Here is a 9012-nt window from a genome sequence, read left to right as displayed (position 1 = left end):
AAAATGATATACCGGAAGGATAAACCATAGGGGGAAAACCAAAGAAAACCGAAATCACATAGTTCATCAAAAACAACAACCACAAATGAAAAAATCTGGTTCCATATCTTGGAATTAATTGTGCTTAGCATCAGCTAATATGGCTATTTATATACATAACAAAGCCACTGGAATATAATAGCTGCCTGGATACTATATCATGAAAATAGCATGTTAACTTTTTGATGGTAATGGTGGAATTAGGATTGGTGAATTCGCGGTTCTGATAAAGGATTTTCAAGAGTTTTAAAGTTATGACAGGTAAATTTTAATTGTTCAAAATTTTAACAACTTAGTCTATTACGAAAATTTAAATTGCCTGGAAGAATAGTCTTTTCATGCAAAGAAATCCAAGGAGACTTAGTAGAGAGGGAGCAATGTGGATGAAGATGGCTCTTTTTCACACTAAACAAACAAACCTGTAAATCCTGTAGGGTCCCTTGGAATTGTCCTTACCCAGGAAATATATTTTCACTGTTTGAAACAAAGTTGTATTGGAATTTAAATTCAAAGTTCTTAAAAAAATAAGGCATCAAAATTTGTGAATTTACCTTTAATTACCAAAGAGTAATTCTCTTAAAAAGATAATTTGAGTCAAAATATTTAGGGAGAAAGTGACCTTCACAATGAAAGAAGGTGTTGGGATTACACATTTTTGTTTGTAACACTTTCCACAATGTCTTTGGATGTGAAGCAGTGAAACACAGAAAAAAATCTGATTGTATACTTCAAACCAATGATTTCACATTTCTAAGTGGCTCACAAAAGTAATATCCTTATTAATATGAGATAGTGAAGACTTCTGTTATTACATATGCCAAAAAGTTCAGAAAAGAATTGAGCAAATGGAAAAGTTAATAAAAAAAAGTTTTCTTAGAAGACTTAGTTAAGCATATTGTATTCAGCAGTGAAGGGAGGCCAAAACTTTTTCATATAAATTGTGTTAGTATTTTTACTCCCTAAAGTGAGTTTACAGAGCCTATTTGGCTCACTACAGTGCAGAAATGATTGAATGAAGACATGAAAATAAATTCCACGTCCAAATGAGGCAACTTAAAGAGTTTTAAAAGAGAAATAATGAAGATTTAACAGTGGTGGAGCCCATATAGTCCTTCAGCTTCACTAGACATGAAGCCAAGAAGCTGTGATTAATTGGAACTCCGGCAAGAGCTAAGAGGAGGACATAGAAGTAGGACATAGAAGCATTGTCCTTTTGTAACAGACACTGTCTTCCAAGGTATGGGTCATTTAACTATATTCTCCTCCATAAATCTTGGTGAACAAATGCAAGACCAAGAGAAAAATAATCTGTTGAAATAATTTTGCCTAGAATAACTTCACTGTTACTGATATGGTATCTGAGGAGAATCTTAAGAGAGAAGATAAAAGTGCAGTATTTTTTGTTTCCTATCAGCATCTTGTTAGGAAAATATATCTTTGAACTTAGACAATTCTGATTGAACCAACAAGTGATGGAGTACTTATTTTTGTGGGCACTTTAGACACAAGAAGTCTTTTAAGGTAAAAGAAAAAAATAGCCAAATATTTGTGATCACAGCTTCTAGGTCTGTATTCTGGAGACAAAGTTTTACATTAGATTTCTCCTCATTAACATAAATGTTGTTTCATAGCAACCAAATGCAAGAGGGATATTTAATGGACTCACTTGGCCAATTAAACATCATGAAAGAAGAAAATGGCAAATAATATGTAATGAATTATTTTGCCAGAAGAAGGAAAAATATAATTCAAAATCAATTGACTTAAAAGTATGAAGAAAGAGTAGTGGAGAGAGATTAGAGAAAATATAGAGTATTGTTTTCTCTCCAGTGGAATAATGGGTTCATGATCTTGTTTCTTCCACTCTAACCTCACAAGCTACCAAGTGTGTCTCAGGACTGGATTATCCAGTTCAGACAGAAAACTCGTAGAAGAAAGATACTATTTGCAGCAGATGTAGGTGATTTATAACCTTAGACAATCTATTTAATTCTGTTCAAAATTCTCCCCTATCCCAAACTTCCCTCTTTGAACAGTTTTGTTTGCTTTTCCCAAGACTGCCTTTCATTAATAGATTAAAATTTTGAGAGGTCATATTGATACTCTCTGGAGATTGCTGTTTGGTTGTAATTTTTCTGTTTTTTGTTTCTTGTGTTTTTTAACTGAATTTTAAAAGGTTGTGCAATTGTTTTACAATTAAATATATCCATCTAATTGTCCAATGCTCCTAGATCGGAGTCACTCCTTCCATCATTCTCAACCAACCCTTTCTCCAAGATTTATTTCCAATTTACCACTTCTTTATCATATGTGTACATTGAATATTCTAGCTATACTTGCCCCTTGTTCATTTTTCATTCATTCTATGTCTTTACTATAATTCCACTATGGTTTCAACTTCCTGATAGTCAGTGTTAAACTGTCTATTAATACTTTGAATGGTTTATATGCATTCCATGGACATTAAATCCTGCATATTCTTGAACTGATGTCAGCTTATATTTCCATAATTGATTTATCTGCAGCAACAATTTGCTGGAGACTGGAGAGGTGAAGCACCTAAACAAGATTTTATTCTCATCCATTTGGAAGATTAATCTTTAGTCAAAAAGAAAATTAAAAAAATGGCTTAGAATGTATTCCTAACTACGAATTTTTATAAATGGCTTTGTACAATGGTGTGATTCTTTTATTTTACATGGAATAATATTTTCTACTGCCTATAAGTTTTGAAAAAGAAGAAAATTAAAATTTATTCCAAAAGAGGAATATGATAAAAATAGAAGACAGATATTATGTTTGTCATATCTCTGATGAATACCCATATTCAAGACTTAAAGTCATATTTCTTACTATGTTAGACAGAGGGAAAAAATAAAATAACATATGATAAGGCAACTATTTGTGACTTTTTAAAGTGTACCTTATTAAATGATGAAATTTATTAGCTCAGGTTTGGGTTTGAAATTTAGGAGGCTAACCTATTTAACACATTTCTGGAAGGCCCTTACTGAAAAACACAAATTGTGGGTGGTACTATTTCTACACTTTAATGAATGGTTGAACGTGTTTGGCATTAGTGCTGTGTAAATAATTCAACTCTATTGTAACTTGCTCCCTACACTTAAAAAACTTGTAATGTCTCTAAGTATCATCAACTTGTAAAATGTCATTTTGACGAATGTGATTTTAAAAAGTTTATTTGAAAAGGAATACACTTTCAGAAGATTAAATGAAGATTATCATTGGTTTGAGAGTGATATTTTTATACAACAGAACCATGTTGTACTGAACTCCCAGTGTTTTTAAGCACTCCTTAGTGCTTCAAATATTTTTCTGAATTACATTTGACCTCTAAGTCAAGTTTTCTGGGCTTTAGTAGACCAATTATGGATCTATCCTTCAAGGAACTATTTTTTGGCCCACTTATGTTGGAATAAAATCTTTCATTAATCATAGGGGAGGGGTATTAAAAATAATCTTATGACACTTTGTGAAATTGTTCACACATATGGGCTAGTCATCTATAAGTTGAATGTTTTAATTACAGTACTTTCTCTCAAATTTTGTTATTTCATTCTTCATTTTAAGTTGCCTTGCATTCCACAATTGCTTACTGCTAATTCCTGCATCTCAAGGAATTGGGGCCCTGAAATATAGGAAATGAGAAATTGAGATTGGTCTTCAATTACTATGTGCTGAAATGTTGCATGGGCCTTGGTGAGAAGTCTTGCCCATGTTATCTGATGATGCAGGTAACTGGGACCTGGGATCCTAGGACCCATGGGGACTGCAGAAGAATAATGTTTTTTTAGATATCTTAGCAAAATTTGGGTATAATCAATAGGAATGCTTCTGAAATATGGAGAAAAACAGTTTGGGACAAGAGAGTTAAAACAATAGACAGAGCAGCAGAGTAAAATGTATTATAGATTAGAGGAAAACATTGTTTTTTTACCATGTGGATTCAGAAGACCAAGAACAGTTAGGATGTATCACAAGTTTATACTATAGACATTGCATTGATACTTTTTATATTCTAATATATATTTTAAACCTAATTATTTATATTCCAATTCTATTTATTGGAATAAATAAATATAAATTTATTTGTCAAATTATCAACTAATTCTAGTAAGTTTTACTGTGTGAAATATAAAATCAGCACATATAAATATAAAATATATAACTATATATAATATAATTAAAAGGCACAGGTTTGCATTGTTCTGTTGTAGTTACTGTATGAAACGCAACTCTGTTTTAAAGTATTATTCCATTATCTCTACCTTAGTGTGTGATAGAGTTAGACCTAAAGCTTTACCATTTGTAGATTTACAGCATGGAGGCAAGAGGAAACACTGTGATTAAAACAGTATCAATTTAATGCTTAATAACGAGGAGAAACATATGAACTTCTCCTGCATCTATGAAAATATTTGGTGATAAAAAGTCAGTAGTGTAAGTTCCTGCCTGGTTGGATAGTAGACAGGCCAGGACATTAAGTAATCATGCATATGAACAATTTTTTTACCTTCTTGGCTTTAACTACTTTTGAAATGGAAGGTATAATAAACAATTATATTTTGATAAAATACCTTCTAGTCTGAACAGTTCTGTTTGAACTGTTCATCTCTCTATGATCCCTTGTAACCAAGATTAGTTTTGTTCTAGTAAGACAATCTATGCTGTCAGGGTAAGATATTCTGGTTGGTCTGTTCCCACATGGAAGAAAGGTAAAGGCTCAGGTAGACATTTGTGCCAGTAACACCTCATTTGGGAAAATATCAGCTGAAGAAGTTTAGAAGTAGCTCTTAAGCAATGCTTACTTTGAATCCATTAGGCCCACATAGCTAACACAGTTGGATAAATAATTACTTGAAAAAGCCATCACCTTTGGACCTATCTATAAATAATTGAGAGTACGATCAAATTCCAAATAAAAAGACTTAAGATAGTCATTGACAAAAAAATTTGCAAATGTGAGCAATTGATCGATCAATATAATTTTTTCTACTATTCACAGAATTTTATGGAAATAAGATCGATAGCATTGTTCGGAACAATACGGTTTCCTTGTTAAAAGTAGGCACCCATAGATATAGGCTTGTATAAAGATGGCATCATTAACTACTTAAATTTAGAAGATACTACATGCTTCAGCAGCACGAATACTCAAATTACAATGCAGAGATTAACATGGCACTTGCACAAGGATAATATGAAAATTTGAGAAGTATTCCATATGTTTCATTCTTCAGATGCAAGAAATGAAAAACAGTTATTAAAAAGTTGATTACAAAATTACAACTGTAACAATACACGTAATTCATATAATTAAATTTAGTTTGACATCAGTGTATTAAATATTCACCTCAGGAAGGCGTTTACATAGAATAAACTTTACAAAACTTTTCAAATTATACAACATTGTCATTTTATCCCAAAGAAAAATAATATTAAGACCTAGAAAAAAAGGAATCAAACTGTTTCTATATGGAATGTAATCAGAAAGGACACATTAATGAACCTAAATATTATAAAATAATGTAGAATTCAAAGTATATCTAGGAGAAAATAAAATATATTATGAACATTATGCAAACATAGAATATAGGATATTGTCAAATATACTTTTTCAGACAAGCACCAGAAATATTTTAGTTTCTGTACTACTCATTTCAACAGGTAAGTTAAAATTGTTTCTGATTAAAAAATCACAAACTCTGAAGAAATCATTATACATGTATACAAAAACTATTGAATACATTTTGACATCCAATGCAGGCAATTCACTTGGAAGAATTCTGCAGAATCCATGAATTTTTACTGTAAAATATTGGTGTTGCCAGGCACATGTGGCTTATGCCACAAGAGGCTGAGATCTGAGATCATGGTTCCAAGGCAGCCTGGGAAGGAAAGTCTGTGGTACTCTTATCTCCAATAAACCACTAGAAAACTGAAAGTGGAGCTGAGGCTCATGTAGTAGAGCTCTCATCTTGAGCTGAAGAGCACAGAGGTAGCTCCCAGGCCCAGAGTTCAAGCCCCATGACAGACCAAAATAAAATATATTGCTCTTATTTGGATTGTGAAAATATTTTGTAGGGACACAAAAGATCGACTTGCATTTTTGAAATTTAAGAAACTTAACCCGACCATTAGGACATAGGTGAACAATTTGTACAGCCTTCCACAACTTCATAGAAGTAGTGATACATACTTATCCTTTTGGCAATATCAAGTGCAAGTTTTTCTATGTTGTTCTCCAGGCCTGGTTTTATATAATGGTTCAACAGAAGGAGATCCAGCGTATCTTTGCTAGCTCAATTCTCAGCAGCAAGATGTAAGGGGGACAAGAGGCCTTTAGTTGGGCATTGGTATTTGGATCATGATGAAGTAATAAAGAAGTCACTCTGGTATTATTCCACGTATATGCACTGTGCAGGGGTGTCCAGTCATCTACAGTTATTGCATGTGCCGCTTGAGACACCAACTCACTGACAATGTCTAATTGTCCACTGTACGCTTCTCGATGAAGAGGGGTATACTCATCGTCATCCCTACTATTCACATGAGTGGCCTTTTGGGAAAGAAGTCTCCACACTGTAGTTAGCCGAATATTTTTGGCAGCCCATTGAAGAAATTTGCTTGGATCCTTCTCCATTTTATTCTTGCAATTGATATCATTCGTTATTTTTTCATCTTGTTCTTCATATTCCTAAGAATTGCCTAACGAGAAACTTTGAGTGCCAGTGGGAATGAGGTGTCCATGTATTTTCCTAATAGTTCACATTGGTTGAACTGGTCAGAAATATCCAGTGATTTTTCTGCAACTGTTTATTCACCATGATTTATTTTCTCTTTTTCCAATTTTACTATTCGAAATTATTCTAACTGGAGAGTAGGGAATTGATGGAGAGCAGAGGAAAGATGTTCCTCCGTATTCAAATGTACACACTGAAAATGAGGACCAGCGATGTCTTCATGTGCAGCTTATTCTAGGAATGAGAAATTAGGAAATAACGCCTTCTATATAAATGATTTGGGAAATGGCAGAACAAAAACTGAAATGATGCAACCAAAAATATGAAAGCAAAATAAATCAGGATAATTATGGAGCAATCATATTATCTATGAGAACCAAGAAAGGGAGAGAGAGAGACAGATGATGTGCAATGACCTAGCTAGCGACAAAATCCATGCCTCTGATCAATTTATAGAGCAAACAAAATTTTAATTTTTTAAAAAAGATGGGAATAGAATTCATGTATTTACTTGAAATTATTAAATACATTTTTAGTAGCCTACATAAAGAGACATAACTTTGACCAAATTACAGACAATAAACTAATTCCTTGATAATTCTAGCAACAGATCTGACTGAAATCAGGTGAATCACACTTTTCCTGTATAATGAAGAAATAGGAAGGTAGTAAAGTAGCTAGAGAAGGCAGGGAGATTGTATCTGTGACAAAACTTTGTGAAAATTGGTATTTAGGATTTCTTACTGGTGATCTACTTGCACTGGAAGCATGATTCTGAACTATTGATTTCTGATTCTGAATTATTGATTTGATCATTATATTCTCCAAGAAGAAAAATGAGAATTGATAGTTAAGGACTACTAATACATTTTGACCTTCTCACTAAGCACTTTCAATTATTGAAATCACATGAAGACAATAGACAGGCCTACTTTTTAGATGAAAGCACGTGTCTTTAAAAAAAAACAAGGAATGTATGTAGTCATGCAAAGGACTTCTATTTTACCAATGCCTCATACATTTTTCTAATGTTGGGTAACAATAAATAATGGATCTATTAGAAAGCTCTTAAGGCTCATATGTTCAATAGTGAGTTCTCTTTCACTATAATATGGTATGTTTTGTGTATGGTCATAAGAATAATTTACATTACTAACTTGAATTTCTGACAGGAGAGTATCATCACTGTACATCTTGCTTCTATTCTCTCAGTTTTAAATTACTATTTAAGTATGTGCATTAGATAATTATAGAGGAAAAAGTAGAAGCCACACTGATGGCTTATGTCTTTATTAGTAGTTAATCAGAAAGATGAAATCTGAGGATTGTGGTTTGAAAGCAGACCAAGAAAAAAAAAAGTCCATTAGATTCTGATTTGAATGTAACCAGAAAAAGCTAGAAATGGAGCTGTGGTACAAGCAGTAAAATGCTAGCCTTGAGAAAACTGAAACAAAAAATAAATTCTGGGACAAAGCCAGACCCTGAGTTCAAGCCCTAGTATTAGCACCAAACAAATTAATAAGGTAATCAATTAATTAAAAATAAATTAAGTGGTCACATTTGGAGAGGCAGGTAAAATGTAACATGGGTGTGATGGTTCATGTATTATTTTGTAATAAGGCATATTATCATTTGTACAAATCACTAATATTTTATTTGAACTTTTTTGTACAATAAACCCTGAATTTAGCATGCATGTATATGTGTATGTACATGTGCGAACATGTGTATACATGTATATGTGTGTGTGTGCTGTTTCAATGTTGCTTGCCAATGTGGACATGGTGAGGCTGAAAAGAGCTGTGTTGCAATGTTTTATTTACCAGTGTTCTGTCATGTCATTTCAGTGGAACCACCCTTCTGTACATATTATTTGTCTACTAAAAAAGTCATCATAATCAAAGCATTTACAGCATTAAGTTAGAGAAAGAGACCGCTTTCAGCTCTTATTGTATGTGAGGTAAGAAGCTACGGACATAATTAGGTAGTAAGTTATTGCTGTAAGATGATTGTCAGTACAAAATTCATATTTGACCTCTTAAATTGGTTATACTTTTAAGATACACTCATGGAGTGATTTGGACCGACTTGACCAAGCAGGTATTACTCTCTGGTTATTCCTGTGAAACACAAGTTGGATAAACTCTTTCCGGATTTCTGTAGAGAATCACTTTCTTTGCAAGACCATATCTATTCGCACTAAGAGTTA

The 9012-nt window shown here is 32.9% G+C and overlaps 1 pseudogene; it reads left to right on the top strand.

Annotated features, from left to right (window-relative positions):
- The first annotated feature begins 5193 nt into the window (after positions 1-5193).
- LOC138835406 (U6 spliceosomal RNA) lies at positions 5194-5290 on the top strand (annotated as a pseudogene).
- The last annotated feature ends 3722 nt before the right edge of the window (positions 5291-9012 follow it).

The sequence above is a fragment of the Dipodomys merriami genome, unplaced genomic scaffold, assembly GCF_024711535.1.
Source record: "Dipodomys merriami isolate MVZ:Mamm:240054 unplaced genomic scaffold, mDipMer1.0.p SCAF_2365, whole genome shotgun sequence".
NCBI lineage: Eukaryota > Metazoa > Chordata > Mammalia > Rodentia > Heteromyidae > Dipodomys > Dipodomys merriami.
Note: the sequence above shows the minus strand (reverse complement) of the source record. Positions and strands in the feature narration are given on the sequence as shown.